Source organism: Aedes albopictus, chromosome 2, assembly GCF_035046485.1.
Source record: "Aedes albopictus strain Foshan chromosome 2, AalbF5, whole genome shotgun sequence".
NCBI lineage: Eukaryota > Metazoa > Arthropoda > Insecta > Diptera > Culicidae > Aedes > Aedes albopictus.
In genome coordinates, this window is record NC_085137.1 from 182745394 (window position 1) to 182767642 (window position 22249).

Genomic DNA, 22249 nt, shown 5'->3' on the forward strand with positions numbered 1-22249 from the left:
TTGATCTCTTCTGCAGTTATTTATTTAGGAATTTCTTTGCTTGTCATTGCATGAATTAGTATAATTGTGAGGCCCATGGTGTCGAGAAAATTTCCCGACCGAAACTGCAATCGAACCCGCCGTCTCTGGATTACCGATCCATAGCCTTAAGTAAGCTAATTGGAGACCTGCAGCTAACTGCAAAGTATTTCAATCGTAAATATAAAATTCCACCATTATTATAACATTTGAGGATCAAAGCATATTTTTACGCAAGCTCCAACATCTGAATCCAGAACGGTAATACTCCCACCGACATCGGAAAAACAACCCATGAAAACCCAAACCTACCCACAATCCGAAATTGCTCACATTTTTGCCATGCACTTGAGCGAGGAGATGCGCTTGGGCTGGCAGCCAAATACCGTCTGCGTCTACCTATGTATGTACATACCGCACTTTTCGAAGCGGGTAATTTTATTGTTTCAAATTTTTCGACTCTAATTCCCGTTTTGATGAATTGTTGTTGTCTGTCACCCACCAATCATCATCATCAACATCGCCGTTTTCGTTGTTGTCTTTGTCGTTCTCTATAAAACCCATCATTTTTGCCGTCAAACAGGTGAGCAGCAGCAGCAGCCGTAAACTGTGGGCATAAATCGTCAAATTACCTATCGCGTTTGTCACCTTTCGGTTTACTACCCGCCAGTCAGTGTAGTCGCAAGCTCGCTAGGCAGGCTGCAAGTGTCGTGGCGTCATGTGGCGCCGCCGCCGTTTCGAATTCCAAACCGAAATTTGACGACGGCAACGACAAGCGGCAGCACGCTCTTTATTGCTTGTTTTCATTTGGGGGATTATCATTTGTTTTGGGTGGGTTGTTGTTATTATTTTTGGCGTTCCCACGACAATGTTTGGGTGGCTTTTACGCAAGGCAAAGAAGCAGGTGAATCGACGGAAGAATGCCTAATTACACACAGCAGGTCAAAAGAACGGGGTCTCGTCGAAGTGCTTCGCTCGTCTGGTTTGGTGTTTTGTAATTTATGATAGAAAATTTGTTGGCAGAAATTTTCTAGTAAACGTTGCCACGCAGAATGCATTCAACGATTTATTTATTACACTCACGACCTAAGATTTCATAGGAATATTTTCCTACAGTGGCAGAGGCCGCTCAGTTTCTCTGGTTTAGTTCTCCGGTGGTGAGCTCGATCCATGTTATTAAAAAAAATAACAGTATTATATTTCAAAAAACGTATTGTTTACCCTAGGAGAGTTGGTGTTGTGATCAATCACGGAGTAACAATTACGAATTGTACAGTCATCTATGCTCATGTTGTTACTCACGCTAAAAACCAGAAATCTAAGTATCGTTAAGGTGCATCCGTCAAGAAGTGCTTTGGAAATCAGTGAACTTCGATGATTTATTTGCACTTAAGATGGCAATGCTTTAGATTACGTTTAAAAACCACTCAACCTATTTTAGAATGATTGCACTTGGCAATATTTGTACTCTTGAATACATCCTAGTTATTCCTCTGCCATCCGGCACATCTTCGTGGGAGATCTCCAGCTTCACGATGCCATTCTTTAACGTTTTATTAAAGTTCACTCATCTACTGCAAATAACGGCACAAAAGGAGTGCCCAATGCAGGTGTTCTTCATCGTGGTCGTCATCATCCCCATCTCAGCCCAACAGCTTCCAACCATATGGTGGCCGCCGTAGCGATCATTTGCTCTAACCTAGAAATAGTACATCCAATCCCATTGCAAATGTTAAATTGCCAAGATCAAAGCGCGAAGACACTCCTATCCTAGTCGTTCCCAGTCCCAACAAGTCCCGTATGCCGTATCTCAGAGCCACAACTTAATCCAGTCGGCGGCGAACGCAGGCACATTCGCTTATTAATTTATAGCGCTCCATCACCATTAAATTGGAAGCAAAAGCCTAGCCAACCACATAAAAAAGCCATGCGCGAATAAAGGGTACCAGCTGGTTGGATGGCGGTGGTGCGGTGGTAGCCGAGGGACATTAAATATCATTATGACAGAACTCAGAGCTAGTCAGTCGTAGACGTCGTCGTTTCCGTTTGCACTTTGATGGCCCACAGTTTGTCGATAGATCATGCGCCGCGCCGCCGGCCGGTACCAGCACTATTTGCGCGCGCGCATATGGAACAACAATTGAAATGGTATCGAGGGGTTGCCGTTCTGTGGAGCCAACTGTTTCCAGTGGATGTAGGAATAAAATCGATTGGACACCCTCCTAAGAAGCCTTGAACGGGCAGCGTCCAGTTGGGATTGTCTGCTGCAAAGGAATAAAAAAGAAGGAAGGGGATACGCTTTTTTATTACTGATAAATCTTCGAAGCAAAAAAAAGTACCCCAGTTAGGTTTGAATGCCTTTTCTAGGCTAACATTTCAGTTAGGTTTGCTATATCTCCTAGCTAGACGGACTACATGGTGTTGTCGAATGATATTCTAATGGCTAATACTTTTCATGATCAAACTGAAGCCTCCTGTGGCGTCACCTTTACGCTTCCACTAGCTCTGATTTTTTTAAATTTCTTTATGAGATTTTCAGCCCGAGGCTGGTTCATCTCAGGATCTATCTGATGTTGTTCTTTGAGTTCTTTCCTTGTCAAATATTTGACCATGTGTACTTCAGGCCTTAGACACCCTGGGGAAATTTATAAAATTTTCGGAGCCCCGGATGAACTTATTTAACCTTTAGGAGACGGATGGGTCACATTAGCCCAGCCGTGAAAACCAACCATTACAAACGTGTTCTAGACCAGCGAGGTTGCATCTAAAAAGGCGAAAATGCCGTCTCTAAAGGGTTAAAAGTATCTTTGATAAATTCTGTGAGGAATTATTGAAGACAATTAAGAATATTATAGTAACATTTGTGGAAACAATATCAAGTTAAGTAATTAAGTTTAATTTATTGTCTGCCATAAATTAGACTTTGTGATTCAGTTCCTGGCAGATAATTGCTCCAAATGCTTGCAAACTTCGTCAGAGACAACAATTCTGATGTTTTGGCTATCTTCTGACGAACTTAGTAGAGTTTCTAAAATCATTAAGTTTTGTTCAAATATTCACTTGAGTATTATTTTTTAAAATAACGGCTAGAAAATTTTCTATTGGTTTTTTTTGACGGCTTATTGATTGTCACGCGACTTCGCTGGTATTTTGCTTAACATTTTTTTTCGATAGCAAAATACTCAGAGCGCTAGAAAAATAAATTAAGTTTACATAGAATCATCAAAGAACTTTGTTAGAATCCAACCCATTTAAATACCCTGTGAATAATACTTTTTTCATAAATTTCACGAAACAACACCCCACGCATAACACCCCACGCATAACACCCCGCGACCACATCACTGTCTCAGCCACTGCCACTGTGAACAGCCTTAACAAATTCATACCAACTACCTTTTATAACTAAACGTAACACCGCTAGCCATCATGGTTTCCCATAGCGGAAATCATCATGACTACAGGTCGCAAGCCCTGGCAAAGTGTGGAACGTTTTGATGGCTGTGATCCCTGACCATCATGTAATCAAAATCCCAGGGATACTCAAGTGACCATACTGTTGGGTTGTGGGGGTTGCGTGTGTGGGGTGCATATATTGACAAGCATTGCTATGGATCGTTAGGGCTTAGTAGGAGCGGGGAATGGATCTACGATTGCTGAATTGCGATTATACCTACTGGTATAGTCGTGGTTTAACAGTGGTGGCGCCGCTTTTCGCTTGTGTTCGGCCTAGGTGGTTTGTTTAGGCGGTGCGGTTAGGTCTGTATGTACTTCGTACGTGCAGTGCGTACGGCTTCAGCATTATGGTTACTTGGGTAGTGTAGGATAATTGGGTTTGGGACTGAGGAGGTCTTCATTGATTCTGCCGACACCATTGAGTGAGCACTCACTTGTTGGCGGTTGTGTTGGTGACGATTTCTTCAGCTTTATAATCTCATTTATACCACGCACAAACTTTGGGAAGAGGGACTGCTTTGTAATGCAAGAGAGGGATATAAACTCTGCGTTACGGGTTGGGTGAGGTCATGCAGATAAAAGCAACCCAGGTGACCGTGCGGCTCGGGTCGTGATGGATGCATGAGTGCAGTGTGTGTGGGGTGCGCTACCCTGTGGGCGCAGTTGAGTCCGGGTTGTAGTGAAAAGAGACCCTTCTCTACCCTAGATCGGTTTCGGTTGTACGAGCGGGGTAGTGTTTGTCTTATTTGTGACGTGTTGTGCGTGATTTGCAACCCGAGCTGCGTGATTACTTGGGAAGTATTGTGCTCTGCAATCTAGATTTTGGTTTTAAGGTGAAGCTATGGCTGGGCTGCGCCTCGGATTTGTTGGGCGCAGGTCGGGAGAGCTGGTGACGGTTGGTGCTGGAGGGTTTGCTCGATTGGTTATTCACTGGTGGTGGCCAGTCGATCGACTGTTCGCGCATTGGTTCTTGGGGTTTGTGCTCTCGAGGTTCGGGGCGTTGCTTCGTTATATCTTCACTTTAATACTAATATTCCTTGTTTGATTCACTGACTATTATGTCCAGGCGCTTAACTCATTCTATTTCATAGACTGCCAGATTTAAGGGTAATGGTTCAATAGGATGTTAGCAATCAGAGTGGATTAGAACGAGTTGGCGCCTACAATACACCAACACTAACACACATACACCAATACTTACACGCACACATGCACCTACAACTAGCTGTAAAAGACCAGTGGGCGGGACAATGGTGCCTACCCAACAGTTGTAGGTGGGGTGTTTGGCTTAGCTACATGACTTGGTCCGGCAAGCCCATAAACATCAATTGGTAGACGTATTGCCTAGTGAAAAGACAACGCAGATGGGCGAAAGCCAGGGGATGCGTTGATAATAGCAGAATAGCAGAATAGCAGAACTACCTTTTATAACTAAACGTAACACGATGAGTTTGAAAATACTAACATTATATTCCCAAAGCATTATTATGCTCTTCAGCAGTCATGCTGTTCTATTTTTTTTAGAGAAATTTCGAGAAGAAACCCTGGAAGAATTCCGAATGAGTCTTCTCTGGGTGAATTCCTGAATGTCTGAAAGCGCTTATTGCATGTGAGTACTTAGTCATACTTTAGTCACAGTGACTGTAAAGAAATAACAGGATACATTCCTCTAGAAAATGCAGGACGAATTGCTGAAGCAAATCCTTTGCAGGAGCTGCAGGGGTATTCTTGAAGGAATTCATGAATGGATTCTTGAATTTTGTGGATGAACTCCTAAAAGATTTCTCGGAGATAATTGTGAAAGAATTACTGGATGACTTCTTGGAGAGTTTCCTGACTTCCGTATCCCTCTAGAATTATTTGGAATACTTCATCCAATACAAATCGCTGGAGGAATTCCTCTAGGTTTCCTTCAAGTAATTCCAAAAATCTTTAGGTAGTTCTGGAAAATAAAAAAATGAGTGAATCCCTGGAAAAGATGATGGACGGATTTCTGATATTTCAGACCGAGCCCCTGAATAAGTTTTTGAAAAGATCCAGAGAGGAATTTCTGAAAGAATCTCTACAGCAATCCCTGAAAGAATTCCTAGAGCAATCCCTGAAGGAAATCCTGGAGAAATCCGTAGAGGAATTCCTACAGGTATGCCTGGAGTAAATCCTGTAGGAATCGCTGGAGGAATTTTTGAAAGTATACCTGGAGGAACATCTGAAAGTATGCCTGGAGGAATCCCTGCATGAATTCCTGGAGGAATCCTTAGAGAAATTATGGGAAGAATCCTTGAATAAATGTGTGAAGAAATCGCTTGCAGAATCCCAGGAGAAATTACTAGACAAATCTAGAGGAATCCTTGGAGAAGTTTTTGAACACATTTTTGGAAGAATTTCTATACGAATTCTTGGAGAAATACTTGAAGAGATTCCTGATAAAATCTCTGGAGGTACTTTTAGACAAACTCTTGGCGGAAATCCTGGAGGAATTCCTGAAGAAAGCGCAAGATGAATTCTTGGAGAATCCCTGAAAGAATTTCTTAAGGAATAATTGGAGAAATTCCTGGACGAATGCCTGATTCCCTGGATATTTTTTTACAGAAATCCCTGGATCAATCCGTGGAGAAATTCCTAAAGAAATTCCTAGATGATTGATTTCCTAGAGCAACCAACCCTGGGAGAAATCCTGAAGGAATTCTTGGATAAATGTTTAGAGGATTCCCTAGAGAAATTCTGGGAGGAATCTGGAGAATTTTCTGAAGAAACCTCTTGAGAAATTCTGGAAGGAATCCTTATTGAAATTTCTGGAGAAATTCTTGGAAGAATCCTTCGGGAATTCTTGAAAAAATTCTTGGAGGAATTTCTGGAGGAATCTCTGGAAGAATCCCTGAAGCAATTTCTGGAGCAACCTCAGGAGAAACTTTTGGACTAATTCCTGCAGAAATCCCTAGAGGAATTCTGGGGGTGCTACCCAGGACCTATCCCTGGGAGAGTTCCTAGAGGAATCCATCAATGAAATTCTGGAGGAATCTCTAAAGGAATATTGGGAGGAATCCCTGTAAAAATTCCAGAACGAATTCTTGGAGGAATATCTGGATGAATTACTGGAGGAATCAATGGTGAAATTTCTGGAGGAATCTCGGAAAGAATTTTAAAAGGAATCCCTGAAGAAATCCCTGATATATTCCGGGAGGAACTTTTGGTGGAATTTCTTCGTGAAATAATTCCTGGAGGAATCCCTGGAGAAAAAATTTCAGGTAAATTTCTGGAAGAAACCCTGGAATAATCCGTGAACAAATTTCTGGAGGAATTACTGGAAAAAAAATCGCAAGAAATTCTGAAGGATTCCCTAGAGGAATTCCTGGAAGAATTACTGAAGGAATTCCTAGAGAAATTCTTGGGGTAATTCCTGGAGGTATTCTTGGTGGAATTTCTGGGGAACTCCCTGGAGAAATGTCTCGATGAAATCCTGGAGAAATGCCTGGAGGAATACCTGGAATAATTCCTGAATAAATTCCGGGAGCAATTCCTGCGGGAATTTCTTAAGAAATCCTTGAAAGATTTCCTGGGGGATTCCTGAAAAAAATCCTTGAAGGAATTTCTACAGGAATCTCAGGTGGAATTCATGCAGGAATCCCTGGAGGAGGATTTTCTGGAAAAATTTACGTAGTAATGTTTGAAGGAATTTCTGGAGGAATTGCTGGATCAATTCCTAGAGGAATTCTGCAGGAATTCCTGGTAGATTTCTTAAGGAGGAGTCCCTGAATGAAATCCTGGAGGAATCCCTACAGAAACCCCTGGAGAAACTCCTGGAGGAAACCAGAGTGGAGAAATCCTTTGAGGAGTCTTAAGAGGAACTCCTGAAGGAATGCTTAGAGGAGCCCCTGCAGGAACTCCTGGAGTAATCCCTGGAAGAATCCGCAGCGAAATCCCTGGAGGATTTGCTTGAAAAATCATTTTCAGGTATAATTCCTTTAGTATATTTTTTCAGGTATAACCCCTGGAGGAATCTCTAGCGGAATGTTTAGGGGATTTCTGGACGAAGCCTTGTAGGTAGTTTCAGACGAATCCCTGAAGAATCCTGGAACAATTCCAGAAGGAATTTTTGGAGGAATTCTTGAAGAAGTTTCTGAAAAAAAATCCCAAGTGGAAATATTGAAGAAATCGCTGATATTCTTGAAGAAATCCTGAAGGAATCCTATAAAGAGTATGTAGAGGAACTCTTTTTTTTATTTTTATCTATTAACGAGATTTTTAGTCCTAGGCTAGTTCATCTCGGGATCCACGCTTTACTTCCCTTCCGAAGGATGAACTAACATTTTTGCGAGTTTGTTGGAGGAATTTCTGAAGAAGTTTCTAAAAAAATCTCAAGTGGAAGTATTGAAGAAATTGCTGATATTCTTGAAGAAATCCTGAAGGAATTCTATATAGAGTACGTAGAGGAACTCTTTTTGCCTTTCTCGTACACTAAGTGTACTGGAAAGGCTATATGTTCACTCCAAAAATGACTTTTTGATAGATGGCCCGGAGGGTCGAGTCACATATACCAATCGACTCAGCTCGACGAATTGAGGTGATGTCTGTGTGTGTGTATGTGTGTATGTGTGTGTGTTTGTGTGTGTACAAATAAACTCACATCAGTTTTTGGCAGTAAATCTCAACCGATTTTAATGACCGATGGTTCATTCGACGCGGCATCTGGTCCCATTGTTTCCTATTGAAAATGGTTCGGATCGGTCCAGCCGTTCCGGAGTTATGGCCATTTAGGTGTTCCGGATCGGTACCCCTGGAAGTGGCCAAATATCAAATTGAACAAAACCCATGCATGCGGCACATCAAACAATGGCTTTTTCGATAATCTGATGAACGGTTAGCTAGAAAACAGTATCAGACCATATCTGAACCGGTAGTGTTCCGGAACCGGTTCCGGATGTTCCGCCGGAACCAGCCAAATATAAACGAGTACCAAACCGATGCATGCGACACATCAAACAGCGGCATTTTCGTTAATCTTATGAACAGTAAGCAGGAAAACAATATCAGACCATATCTGAACCGGTAGTGTTGGAACCGGTTCCGGATGTCCCACCGGAAGTGGTCAAATATAAAAGTGAACCAAACCCATGCATGCGACACGTCAAATCACGGTTTTTCCAATACCCTGATGGCCGGTTATTAGGGAAGTAAGCTCAGACCACATACGGGACAGCCGGTTGTATTCCGGAGCCAGTTCCGGGTGTCTCGCCGAAAATGGCCAAATATAAAAGAGTACCAAACCGATGCATGCGACACATCAAACAGCGGTATTTTCGATAACCTGATGAACGGTTAGCAGGAAAACAGTATCAGACCATATCTGAACCGGTAGTTGTCCGGAATCGGTTCCGGGGGTCCCGACGGATGTGGCCAAATATAAAAGAGTACCAAATCCATGCATGCGATACAACAAATAACGGCTTTTCTGATTACCTGATGACTGGTTTTCAAGGAAATAGGTTTGGACCACATTAGGGACAGCCGCTAGTGCCGTAACCAGTTCCGGGTGTCCCTCCAAAAGCGGCCAAATATAAAATTGAACTGAACCTATGTATGCGATACAGAAAGCTCGTATTTTTGGATAATCTTATGATCGTTAGCAAGCAGACAGGTTCAGACTGGTAAAAAAAATGTTTTACGCATATGGTTAAATCTCAACCGTTACGTAGTAATTGAACTTTACATGTTTTTGACTTTGCTTGCCTGAAACTGGCTTTAACTTGAAAATGGTCAAACTTATACGAATTTGAAAGATTATTAAATTTGCTATCTAAAAAGATCTTGGAATCTATTGGTTTAGTTAGATAACTAAAGCAAAAAGCTCGAAAGTAGTGTTTTGTCTTTCTCGTACACTTAGTGTACTAAAAAACTATATGTTCACTCAAAAAACGAATTTTCGAGAAAAAAGGCTCGTAGGATCAAGTCGCATATACCAATCAACTCAGTTCAACGATTTGAGATTATTTGTTGTGTTTAATTACCGTTAACAAAAAAGATATAGAATTGAGATTATGTCTGTATGTGTGTATGCATGTATGTATGTATGTGCGCAAAATAAGTTCACTCACTTTTAAGACTCTTCCCATTGGCCGATTTTTCGGATTATAGATTGAATCGAATCGGAATTGTTTGCTATCAAAAATGGTCCAGATCGGCCAAGGCGTTCCGGAGTTATGGCCATTTCAGTGATCCGGACCGGTAGAACTAGCCGTATATAAAACTGAACTAGCCCCATCATGCGATACATCAAACTGTGGCGATTTTTGTAACCTTTAGCATGGTTGACGAGTTTTGTGCGGAAATCAAAACTGGAGACCAGAAACTGCACGACGTCGACCCAAAATTCAAGATGGCAGCCAAATGTTCAAAGAGGCGACTCAAAATTCAAGATAGCGGCTGTTTAATAGAGATTTAGGCTCTTACAGCATGCTAAATGGAAATATTTGATATGGGGAAGATGTCTGGACTCCTAAAATGGCGACTAGAATATCCAAGATGGCGGTCTAAAATCCAAAATGGTGGCTTCAAATTCAAGATGGCGTCTGTTTAATGAAACTTTAGGCTCTAAAACCATGCAATATTGGTATATTTGGTATGGGGAAGACTTCCAGAGTCCAAAATGGCGATCAGGATATCCAAGATGGCGATCTTAAATTTAAGATGGTGGCTCCAAATTCAAAATCGCGGCTGTTTAATGGAGTTTTAGGCCTGAAACAATGCATAATTGGTATATTTGGTATGAGGATGATGTCTGGATTTCAAAAATGATGACTAGAATATCCAAGATGGTGGTCGAAAATCCAAGATGGCGGCTCCAAATTCAACATGGCAGCTGTTTAATGAAGTATATTTTTCGTAGGGAAGATGCCTGGACGCCAAAAGTGGCGACCAGAACATCCAAGATGGCAATTTTAAATCCTAAATGGCGGCTTCAAATTCAAGATAGCGTCTTTTTCTTAAGAGTTTGAGGCTCAAACATTAAAAGTCAAATAAACGATATGATTTCTGGTATCATGAAATGGATTTCTGTTAATTGTTTGAAAGTGCGATGTACATCAACATTTCGCTTGAGTTTTATTGAAATTGGGTTTGGAAGGCACGAGAAAGGCGCCATCATCGCTAGGTGGATTAATTAGGGTTTTTTTTTATTTTTATCTATAGATAGTCAAATGTTCTAACCATCACACCAGGTCCGCTCCTGAGAGAAACTCTTGAAGGAATCCCTGGAAAAGTTCCTGAAGAAACCCCAGGAGGAAGTTTCCAAACCACCAAGCAACGCCTAGAGGAATTCCTAAGGGAATCTCCAAACAGTTCCAGGAGGAGTTTCTGATAAAATTCTAGGAGAAATTCCTGAAGGAATCCCAAGAAGAGTGCTTGGAGGCATTTTTTAAATAATCCCGGAAGTTGTTCCTGAAAGAATCACAGAAGGAATTCCCGGGTGAATCCCTGGACGAATTCTTGGAGGAATTCCTGAAGAAACCCCATGAGGAATCCAAGAAGCAATCCCATGAGGAATTCCTTAGGGAATCACTAGGGAGTTTTCTAAGCGAATTCCTGGAAGAATTACCGTAGAAATCCCTGGATAAAAAATCTGAAAAAATGCATGTCTGCAGTAATTTCTAGAATAAATATTGAAGGAACAATTGGATGAACCCCTAAAAAAATTTTGTACAATTTTTCAAGCAATTCCTGGATAAATTTTTGTATAATCTTTAGTAAATTTTTCTGAAAGAATTTCTGGAATACATTCATGCAAAATATTTTGAATAATTCCAAATGGAATTATTGGAGCAATCTCTATTGGAATTCTCGAAGGAATACTTGCAGAAATATCTTAAAGGATCTCTGGATAAATTCCCGAAGGAAACCGCCAAAACAGCTCTGGAACAATCACTGGAGGAACCTCTGAAGATATTCCAGAACGAATCCCCAAAGAAACCTCTAGTTTAATCCCTAGATGCATTCTTGAAGGAATCTCTGGAAGAATCCATGATGGAGTCACTGCAGCAAACTTTGGAACAAAAAATCCTGGAGGAATTGTTCATACTCATATATTTTACGGAATCAAAAACAGTCATTTTGATTCCTCAAAACTGCAATGCCGATTTGCATACTCACATATCGGGCGACCATGTCGCTTAAAAGTCATCTCAAGTCAGTCTCCCCCCTCCAGAAAAAAATCCTGGTCACCCCAATGATGGAGAGTTTTCACAGGAAGGACAAATAAGAATACTAACTAAAACTAATAATAACGACGACATATACCGTGACGAACCTTTCACTAGCTTAACACCAAGTTAATACTTGATAATAATATAGAACGAGCTCACCAATTCAGATCCATATTGGCTTTCACCTAGTGAAGAATTTTAAAAGTGTGTTAAATATTTGGGATGAAAGTCCCGGTAAAGGGGAAATTTTAGGTAAACCAAAACTGATTTTTTCCAAGGATTTTATTTGGTATTACTATGTCGAACAATTTATTTTCGAGACTGTTGTGAACATTGCCAATTAGTTTTCGATACACTCTTGATAGCACATCTGTACCGATGCAATGAGTTTTTAAGTGCTCATTTCACTTCTGAAACCAACAAGTTTTCAATTTGTGCGCCCCATGTCGAGCCCATGTTCTTGGGAGATTCTCGAGAATTACCACCACGCTTCAGTTCAAATCATCTCTTGTTTCGCATTTTTTTAATTGCACAAATGTGAAAATTTCCTGGAGCTCTTGTATACCTCCTACCTGCTCGTCGATTCGATGGCGCTCTATATTGTACGTATGCGTGTTGAATGCACATGTGTGTGTATGCTCATGCTCAACGTTCTGAAACGATCCCCGTTCTGTTGGTATTCGAATTCGCGAACGCGAACTACCAGTCAAGGTCATCACGATTCGTCGCTCTTTTTCCACTCCACCACCCCGGTGTCGGTGGTTTCCCACTGACTGCTGAACTGAATGCTTATCGCGTTTCCATACGCTCGCGGTTGTAGTATCAGCAGAAGCTCGCTGGAGGTTCTCGCCAAAAGCGAGTGATCCTCCCGGCCGGCCGCCGGCTTGGGCTTGGGATTTTATGGAGACAGAATTATTCATGAGAAAGTCGTCGTCGTTGCATTCCTTCCACTGGTGGTATGTAGTGGTTCCTTCTCTGGATAGAGCCATAATCTTTGCGATACTTTGTATTCAATCAGCAAGTCATTTTGATGTCCGGACGCAAACTCCGGTGAATTATTTATTTCTGCAGGAGGAGAGATCCTAATCGGATGGGGAACATTCACTTTCAGGTAGGAAAGCTGCTGCGTCAGCATCAGTGATGAGGAAACTCATCCCAATTAAGGATTGAAATGGAAGCATTGCTCGTGATTAGGTTGGATACGTGACATTGCGTGACACGACTGGAAAGTAGGGTTGTTCCGTTAAATGTGATTTTTTACTGTCTTTTTGATGTGTGAAAAGAGCAATTCAGTTTAAGAACCCAACGTGATACCAACTATTTATAATGATGGGCTATTATTTTTAAAGTATATGCATAATCATTTTTCATCTTCAGTGAAAGAAAATATCACGGATTTTCATGGAAAAAAATGTCGTGACATTTTTCAGTTTTACCATTTTTAGTGCGAATTTATATTAATGAACAGCGCCGATTTATAATGATGGTTATTTATGTTGTCGATAAGCATTTTTTAATCAAGAACAGTGAAATTAACAAATAGCAAAATGATATTTTTATGACATTTTCTCATCCATTAGTATACCAAAAATGTCTCAGAAAAAATGTTTGGTGATGACATTTTTCGTGATATTTCGTGATAAGTTTAATTGTGAAATTCATTTCATTTTAGTAGAACTATGGTTGGACTACTACATATCTACTGATAACCATGGCACATCTACAGTCAGTATTCGCTTTTTCTAGTTGAAGGATATAGCTTCGACAATGATATGTGGTTCTCATCCAGCACCTAATTTGCCACCGTGCATGCAATTTTCAATGTGTGTGAAATATTTTTTGCGAACGTGCCATGCTGAGCAAACAGAGATAAGCCATAGGCGCCGCGATGACGATGGCGTATCTCAAATTCAAATAAAAAAAAATAAAAGCTTCAAACGTAGTCTGTCCAAAATCCATACTCCGGTTGTCGTATGCCCTTTGCACCGCTGGCTGTGCTACCCGACATTGAGAAGCAAAATAATAAAAAATGAGTTCATTTTTTGTAGTATCATATTTCACGTCTTAGTTGTTGGAAGAGAGAAACAACCGAAAAGGATGATTGAGGTAATGTCATAAAAAGTAGGGGTATAAGTGTGCGGTATGGAGTCGGTGCTAATGAAGATTGACATTTTTGCTGATAGCATAAGGCGTTTCCGAATCGAGTGTCGAATGGTGCGGTGTCTAATTAATCGAAGTCATAAAATGATTCTTGTTATACTTGTCGTTGTTGAACGTTAATTGATAGCAATCCCAAAAAAATAAGCGTGTGAATGTTACATCCAGGGATCGGAATACTCACCTGCAAAGAGATACACTCAGCTCAATTCTGGAATCAATTTTCTTCCGTAAAGTTATTGAACGTTGAATTGTTACTTAGTTATTGTGTTGGCTTCAATTTCAACTAGCATCCACTAGGGTGTTCAAGTTAATTTTTTGATGAAAAGATATCGATACTATCAGTGCCGTGAACAGTTACCGTACTGCTCACATTAACGCTGATAAAAATCAAAGTTGCATCACCCTGTCTTTCCACTCCCTGTTTCGCTCTCTCTACAATCGCTAACACCAGAAAGACTGAATCTCACACACGTCACCCATCATCCTCGTTTTGTGACCATCACTACTGATATAGATATGATTGTCATGATTGTCTCCTTCATATTTTACTGAATACTCAGCAACTGCTATCACTGAAAAAGGCGAAGGGTAAAATCAACAAAATTCGCGTAAATTCGAGCGTGATACATACATACATACATTTATTTGTTCAACATCATTAAGACAAGACATAATCAACAATAGTACGCCACAATACTCGGTTTGTGGCTGCCGCTCTCCATCCTCGGTCGCGCCCAATGCTCGCCAAGTCACGCTCCACCTGGTCCGCCCATCATGCTCTCTGCGCTCCACGCCTTCTTGTGCCAACCGGATCCGTTGCAAACACCAGCTTTGCAGGGTTGTTGTCCGGCATTCTTGCAACATGCCCTGTCCAACGTATCCTTCCGGCTTTGGCCACCTTCTGGATGCTGGGTTCGCCGTAAAGTGCAGCGAGCTCGTGGTTCATTCTTCTCCGCCACACACCGTTCTCCTGCACACCGCCGAAGATCGTTCTTAGCACGCGTCGCTCGAAAACTCCGAGTGCTTGCAGGTCCTCCTCGAGCATGGTCCATGTCTCGTGCCCGTAGAGGATCACCGGTCTTATCAGCGTTTTGTACATGGTGCATTTGGTGCGTGGGTGAATCTTTTTGAGCGTGATCTGCTAGCTAATTTGTATCACATAGGGTTATATCAGAAATCGTGATGGTCACGATAATTTGCAGCACTGATAAAATGTCATAGTAATTAACACGTTTCTTTTGATCTGCATATGCTGAACCTCTATGTGTTTTAGCATTTTCAAACAAAGCTATAGAAAAATAAGCTCAAAAGCAAGGGCTGTCCTAGTTAGGAGCCCACTTTAAGAAAACTATGAGGACGAATAAGTAAAATGTTGAACAGATAAAAAAACAAACATTAGATGATTCACTGAACAACAGAAGATGAAAATTAAACTGAACATATTTGAGCCTAAAATTGTCGAAGTAGCCTAACATGTCCATATTTCAGTCATTCTTATTGTTTACTCTGATAGACGCTTTCAATCAAACTCTTAATCACCCTAGCAAATGATCGCGTGATGGAAACCTGTTAGAACTCTAACGTTTCCACCAGCCATCGCATCGCTAAACTACTTCAGATTTAATGAATTACATCCGACTAGTATCCGTCGAAAGCGGGCAACCGCCGTCTTCGTCGGTCCGGTCCTCAATCGACCGCGCCTCCACCAAACTCGACACCTTAACTAAATCGCTTCCCATAAACAAAACTATATTGCTTTTATCGTAATCGACAACACACCATATAATCGAACCCCGAAGAAACTAACTCTGTACTACTCTATCGAATTCATCGATACGCATCCAACCAGCTAGTTAACCAACCAGTTGTTGCTGCGTAGAGAACACTTCGTGAAGTTCTACTTCATTAGTGCTTCTGGTCACGTTCTTGGGCATCCTACCGCGCGCGTTCCACCATAAACCTCCTTACCACGTTGCTATCATCAACGGTCACTAACAGGGGAGGTAACAGGTTTCTGATAGAGTCCTCCCTCTCCCAACCAGCCAACGCAACGAACGGGTCCACACTTCCAAAACGACGAACGAAGAACATTTTTATTCTCTACTTTTGATATAGAGGCACACACATAGTTACCTAGTTGTCCCTTCTCCTTCCTAGAGCCTAGGTTGTCTTCTTCGGGTCGGGCAAGCAAGACTCGACTGGTGCTGAGGTGGGAAGCAACCGGTAGCTCCGGTATTGAGAGGTTTCCGGATTTCCGGATCAAAAACTGAAGCGTCGTTCGATTATTATGTGCCCATTGATAATGGGAGTTTCATCGTCAGGAAGGTAATAATTTTTGCTTGTGGGTGGGACTTTCGTGAGGAACGAAGGAAGATGACAATAAATCGTGGAAGAAATGCATGTGAAATTGTAGTTTTCTGAGTTTTACGACACGATGTGGTGGTGATCGATATTTTATGTGAAGAATGCTACTTGTGTCATGACAAACATAACGTTTCTGAAATGGTATTTTGACAGCTCTTTGACAAGTTTGCCTTCAAGGAGTGCCGAATTGACAGCAATATGATTGTCAGTCAACCTTCTATCAATGTTGACCAGATTTTCTTACAAACTAGCTTGATTAGATCGGAAGTCAATCAATTTGCTTATATGTCTAGATTTCATAATTCCTTTTGTAATATGCTTGATTAGTATGAAGCAGGAAGATCGATAATTATAAACGTCATTGACTTGGACTGCCTTGGATTGTAAACAAGATTCGCAGTAGAACAGCGTGACGGTTCAGTTAACACTTCGAATGTTAATCGATTGTTACGTTTGTTTACACGAGTTCTTTGTGTTGTTGAAGGACAAAGTTCTACACTTATATCTCAAGAAGATTGCTGATTCTTAGAAAGCAAAACATACATGTGATACTGAATTGCTTATATGTATATTAATCTGAAAGAAGCTAATGTATGCTAGCAGGGCTCAACCACACATGAAAGCCGCCTCAAAAAATGCACCAAAAATAGGCGTTGTTCAACTCAAGACCACAACAAATACACCACAGCTCTTCTTCCGAAAAGAAACACCTTCAAATTATCGCCAAGTACTGTTAGGTACGTTCGAGCACTTTGTTAGACAACGGTGTGAACAAGCTGCCTGATGTCGGTTCGGCATAGGTTTTGCTTCGAAGTTGATCGGATCGTCAAACTATAATGAAGCGTGTATGAATGAAGTTATGGGTTTTGCGGAGGAAATTTTGCCAACCTAATTGCGATCGGGGAACTACCGGAAACGAGGTGTGGAATGACTGTTTGTTGCAATATAATTATACTTATTAGCAGTCGGTCACTGAACTGCAACAATAGGTCTCCGATTGGATCTAAGCACTTCTGAGTTCGTGAAGAAACTATCTGAGTGCGAATTTTGAAACGAGTGGTTTTAGATCTTTGCTATAGGGCACTGCATGGAATTCTCTCCTTCCTTTTCACTCTTACAGAAATTTTGTAAACAACAAGGCCAAGAAACGTCAAAATCCCATACAAAACCAAAACAATGCAGTGCCCTATTATATGGCCCTGTGCATAAATGCCTAATCATCGATAAATTTAAGATTTCCCTGAGAATTTTTAAACCAATTTTTCTGGGGTTTACTAAAAAAAAGTACAACAACTAGCGAATTGGGAATCGTGAGTTTGAGTCTCCTCGGAGTACGTGGATTTCTTTTCATAATTCAAATCTCAATTTGTTCATCGAGCACATGTTTCTTTTGTGCACATGGATGTCGAAGCATTTTCAACGGTGTAGTGTAATTTCCCACATGGCTTGGCAAAATCAAATCAAGAAAATTACTTTTCCTTTTTGAGTTCCTCCTAGAGATTCTTCCGGACACCTTTCAGTATTTTTCAAAGGTTCAAACAATTCTTTCCACGATTCTTCATTAAAAATCTTTAGGATTCCTAAATTCCGAATTCCGACCGATTTCTCCTGAAGTTTAGTTTTTCACAAAAATTTTAGAGCTTCTTTCCAGTATTTCTTTCCGAGGTTTTCCTAGAGCAGTCATTTTTCCTTCTAGTTATGTTCAAAACGGTTTCATTCAATCAGAGCACCTATCAAATGAGAAGCGAATCCTTGTCAATTGAATAAATTGTCATTCGAATGAGTAGCTTGGCACAAAACACGAAAAACCTCCGTAAAATTCCTCCAGACTGCAAAAAATGTCGAATGTCGGGTCAATTTTTATCGAATGTTGGGCCACTGTTGGACCAACATTGATCAACTATTGGGTGTATGTTGGGTTTGGTGGCCAAAATAAGAATAGGTGAATGATAGGTTGATGTCGGGTTTGACGTCATCAACGATGGTAAAAGCTTTGAACCTACAACACCACAAATTTATGCTTCCTAGCTGGGGCTCAATTGAATGATATATGCTTTGACTGACGCTGAAGCTGATGTCAATTGAATGATCAGAGGATAGTCAATTGATATTCCGATGGTAAAAGGAAAAATGAGTGGTTACCTATCACAATATCAGCTTAAAATGTCGATTGATACTGACACTTCGCAGCACTGTCCTAGAGTTCCTCCTGCGTTTCGCACAAATATTTTTTTTTAGAAATTCTTCCAGGATTCATTCTGAGATCTCCACAAGAGTTTCTCTCAGAATATATGTATCTCAGATGTTGTCACGGAATTTCTCTTATTGTTTAAATCTCATTTGGAAGACTTTCCGCGTTTTTTTTTCGGTGTTCCTCTTGAGACTTCTCCAGGAGATCTTCCCAGAATTCCATCCAGAGTTTCTTCCGGAATAGTTCCTGAAATTTCTGCTAGAGTTTCTCCAAGAATTTTTAATGCTATTTTCATGACTATTCTGCAGAAGTTTCTACCGGCCTTTCAGTTTTTGTTAGAATTATTTCCAGTGCTCTTCCCGGTATTTTTTCACGGAAATCCCGCTAGGAAACCCCACAAAAATATCGGAAAACTCTCTGGAAAAAATCCCTTTAAGAACTTCTGCAAGAATCTCTCAGAAAACTCGAGGGAAATTGTTGGAAAGCTATCCACGAAAACCCCTAAGAGGAATTCCTGAAGGAGCTTTCTACGAATTTTGAAAGGAATTCGGCGAGAAAGTCTGGAAGCATATCGGGAAAATCTCTGGAAGAAATCCTGGGAGGTTCTCTTGCAGCTTTGCTCCGTGAAAAAAAAAACGACTACAGAAATCTTGCGAGGAACTCTGTGAGGAAAATCACAGGAACATGTATTATCAATCTTGAAAGAACACCGAAAAACTCTTGAATATTTATGAGATCCAATAAGTAAAAAACTCTGAATGGAATCTTAAGAGAACTAGAGAGACTTCGCGATAGTGAATTTTCACTGCATCGGATGAAAAATAGATGTCTCGCATTCCGGCACTCACGATAGGTCTCTTTTTCTCTATCCACAACTCACGGAAAGCAACAACACGTCTAAGAGTGTCATAACATCCTAGGTCATAACGTCTACCAATGCACGAGATCAATGATTTGACGTCCAGTGGTACCGTGTTAACATGAAAAATACTTGTTTCCATGGCCATCTAGATAACACGGCACCGCTCAGACGTCAACCGGGTGCAACAGTGGATTGGTGCATTAGATTTTGCACGGTGACGTCGCGGTTCATTTTCGTTCTTCCTGCCTTTTTCCCTCTCCCACAAATTTTGACACTTTCCAGTGGTTTGTTTTAATTCCCATTCGTTGCCGTTCTCTTCTTACTCGGGGAGAAAATTGAGGTTAAATTTTCTATGCAAAACTCAATACTGAGCAAGCAATACTTGCAAGCTTTGCAAGTGGATGCGATTTGTGAGTGAGCGCTAGTTGGAGAGAGCATACTTTTATCACATAAGAGATCCGAAATGAGAGCCTTTTCAATCGGCTATGTATGCAAGGTAAATATTGTAGGCTGCTTTATCCGGATAATATCGCGATGTGATTGATCGTTACTCGCGTGATTGAGGGCCTGAATTTTTTTTTGGGAATTGCTGACTGGACTCATCATTTTTTTAGAGTATTATGGATGCTTGCTATTTTTTTTAATTTTTCGTTGGAAATATCAAAGCAATTTCTTGCAATTGAATCGAAAGAATTTTGAGAAATGTATAGATTTCGATTTTTGTTTTATTCTCGAAAAAGTTTTGTAAAACTAAGTTCTTGGAAGACTTAAGTGATTTGGTAGAAATTCTTGGATAATAAATTCAGCGCATTTTTTCTTAAAGTGTACTTTCTATTTTAGGAATGTTGCTGTATAGTTTTCGAAAAGTATATAAATTTATGACTTGTGTTTTTTTAATAAAAAACTTTGGAAATTCCCCCTGAAAAATCTGAGGGAATTTTATTCGGACAAGCATACTGCACTACGTGAGCGGAGTAGGCGTCAGCTAATGCACAAAGAAGATTAAAATAATCTAAACACTTGCAGTACGATCTTTGTCCATATTCTGTTCAACTTGCCACAGAGTTGTATTGTCGCAACAAATACAGTGCATCATTTTCATTATTTTTACACGATGATTGAAAATGAGTTCGCTGCTGGTTACTTATGACAAAAATGTAGTACAATATCAGAAAAAAAAACATCAGGGGGCATTTGTAATAGCTCATGGAGAATCCGTAAGAGTTTTGGTAATAGGATTTGCAACTTATTGGTTTGCCCAGAGGATTATTGAAATAATGATAACATTTTTGAAGGGTTTTCTCAGAGACATCTAATTATAATGGAATTAAATCTCTGTAGAGGGACATTTTTTTTTTAAAAGATAGGATTGTGTAGTATGTATTAGCTAGGGTATTTTCTCAAGATTCAAACAAAACATTCTGGAGCCTAAAAAAATGCGTTGATCAATCTTGTATCATCGCCAATGTTTCGTTCCGGCTATTGGACCATCTTCAGGGCTACCAGAAGCATTAGCGATATGCTTAGACAAATTCTGAAATTTCGAAATTTCGTAAATATTCAAAAGAACAAATTGGAAAACACCTACTAGAGTTTTTGACCCCATTCCCAGCACAACAGGTATACAAAATTGTACATTACCTAAATTCATAACGAAACGACCGATATCGTCCACTTCATCCATCTGAATCAGATACCTTATTGCGTGAACTTGTTGTTAACAATGCACAATGGTCCGAATCCACGTTTTAGCAGGAAAAAAATCCGTATCTTTGTTTTCGTTAATTTTAGGCATTTGGTGTCTTCAGAGAAGTTGTTTGAATATGTTTGCTGCATCTTTTCCAAAAATTTTTGATTAGGGTGGTCCGCGTCTTAACTCAAATCTGGAATAGAACTTTTAAATTTCAAGTCATACGCGATCGAGTTCTTCAGCAAAGTTGTAGGCAATACTATTTTGAGCAACTTTGCCGAATATGCCGTTTATCTAGCTCTTAATTTGAACATAGTAGGTCAATTTTAAGTTTTGACTTAGGGTGAGCCACCCAAAAACAGTTTTTTTCGCAATAACTTTTTTATTTGATTTTTTTCGAAGATGTGAGCTTCGGAGCAATTGAAAAGCAAGTAATGACGCATATTTGTTCTGACCATAGCACGTTGCTAGGTCTTGGCATTCAAATGTTATGTGAAATTTTGACTTAAAATCAACGATGCCTTCAAATGCTTATATCTCTAGGAGCTGGTAAAATAAAAAAAGTTCTTTAAGCGGCATTTGAAAGGTCACATATAAAGCCAAATGTGGAGCAAATATTACAAGAACGTTATTTTTTAAATTGGAATAAATCGACTCCAAAAATCCCCTTAAAAATCGAAAAACTACTTATAACCCATACAATTTCAAAGATAGAGTCAAACTGTCTTCGGAAAAAATGTAGGTTTTTACCATGCCTACAAGTTTTCCATACACGATTTTTTTGCAAAACGTGAAACAAAAGCTTGAAATGGATAATTTGATTCTTAGGGGTATATGCTATGTTTTTCTATGAAATCAGAACGATTATATTTTTTAAAAAACAAATTATCAATTTCAAGCTTTTGTTTCACGTTTTACAAAAAAGTCGTGTATGGGAAACTTTTAGGTAAGGTGAAATCCCACATTTTTTCCGAAGACAGTTTGACTCTATCTTTAAAATTGTATGACTTATAAGTAGTTTTTCGATCTTTTTAGGGGATTTTTGGAGTCGATTTATTCCACTTTAAAAAATAACGTTCTTGTAATATTTGCTCCACATTTGGCTTTATATGTGACCTTTTAAATGTCACTTAAAGAACTTTTTTTATTTTACCAGCTCCATGAGATATAAACATTTGAAGACATCGTTGTTTTTAAGTCAAAATTGCCCATAACATTTGAATGACAAGACCTAGCAACATGCAATGTTCAGGACAAATATGCGTCATTACTTGCTCTTCAAATGCTCCGAAGCTCGCATCTTCAAAAAAAAT

General features: G+C 40.1%; 1 protein-coding gene and 1 long non-coding RNA gene across 10 annotated transcripts in view; both read left to right on the forward strand.

Moving 5' to 3' along the window:
* LOC109419572 (cell surface glycoprotein 1) overlaps positions 1 to 22249 on the forward strand; it is a 254760-nt gene that overhangs the window by 73299 nt on the left and 159212 nt on the right. The gene's annotated exons all lie outside the window — the stretch shown is intronic.
* Positions 12017 to 13973, forward strand: LOC134286219 (uncharacterized). Its single transcript, XR_009996864.1, has 2 exons — positions 12017 to 12625; positions 12741 to 13973. It is a non-coding gene; the product is annotated as an uncharacterized LOC134286219 (long non-coding RNA).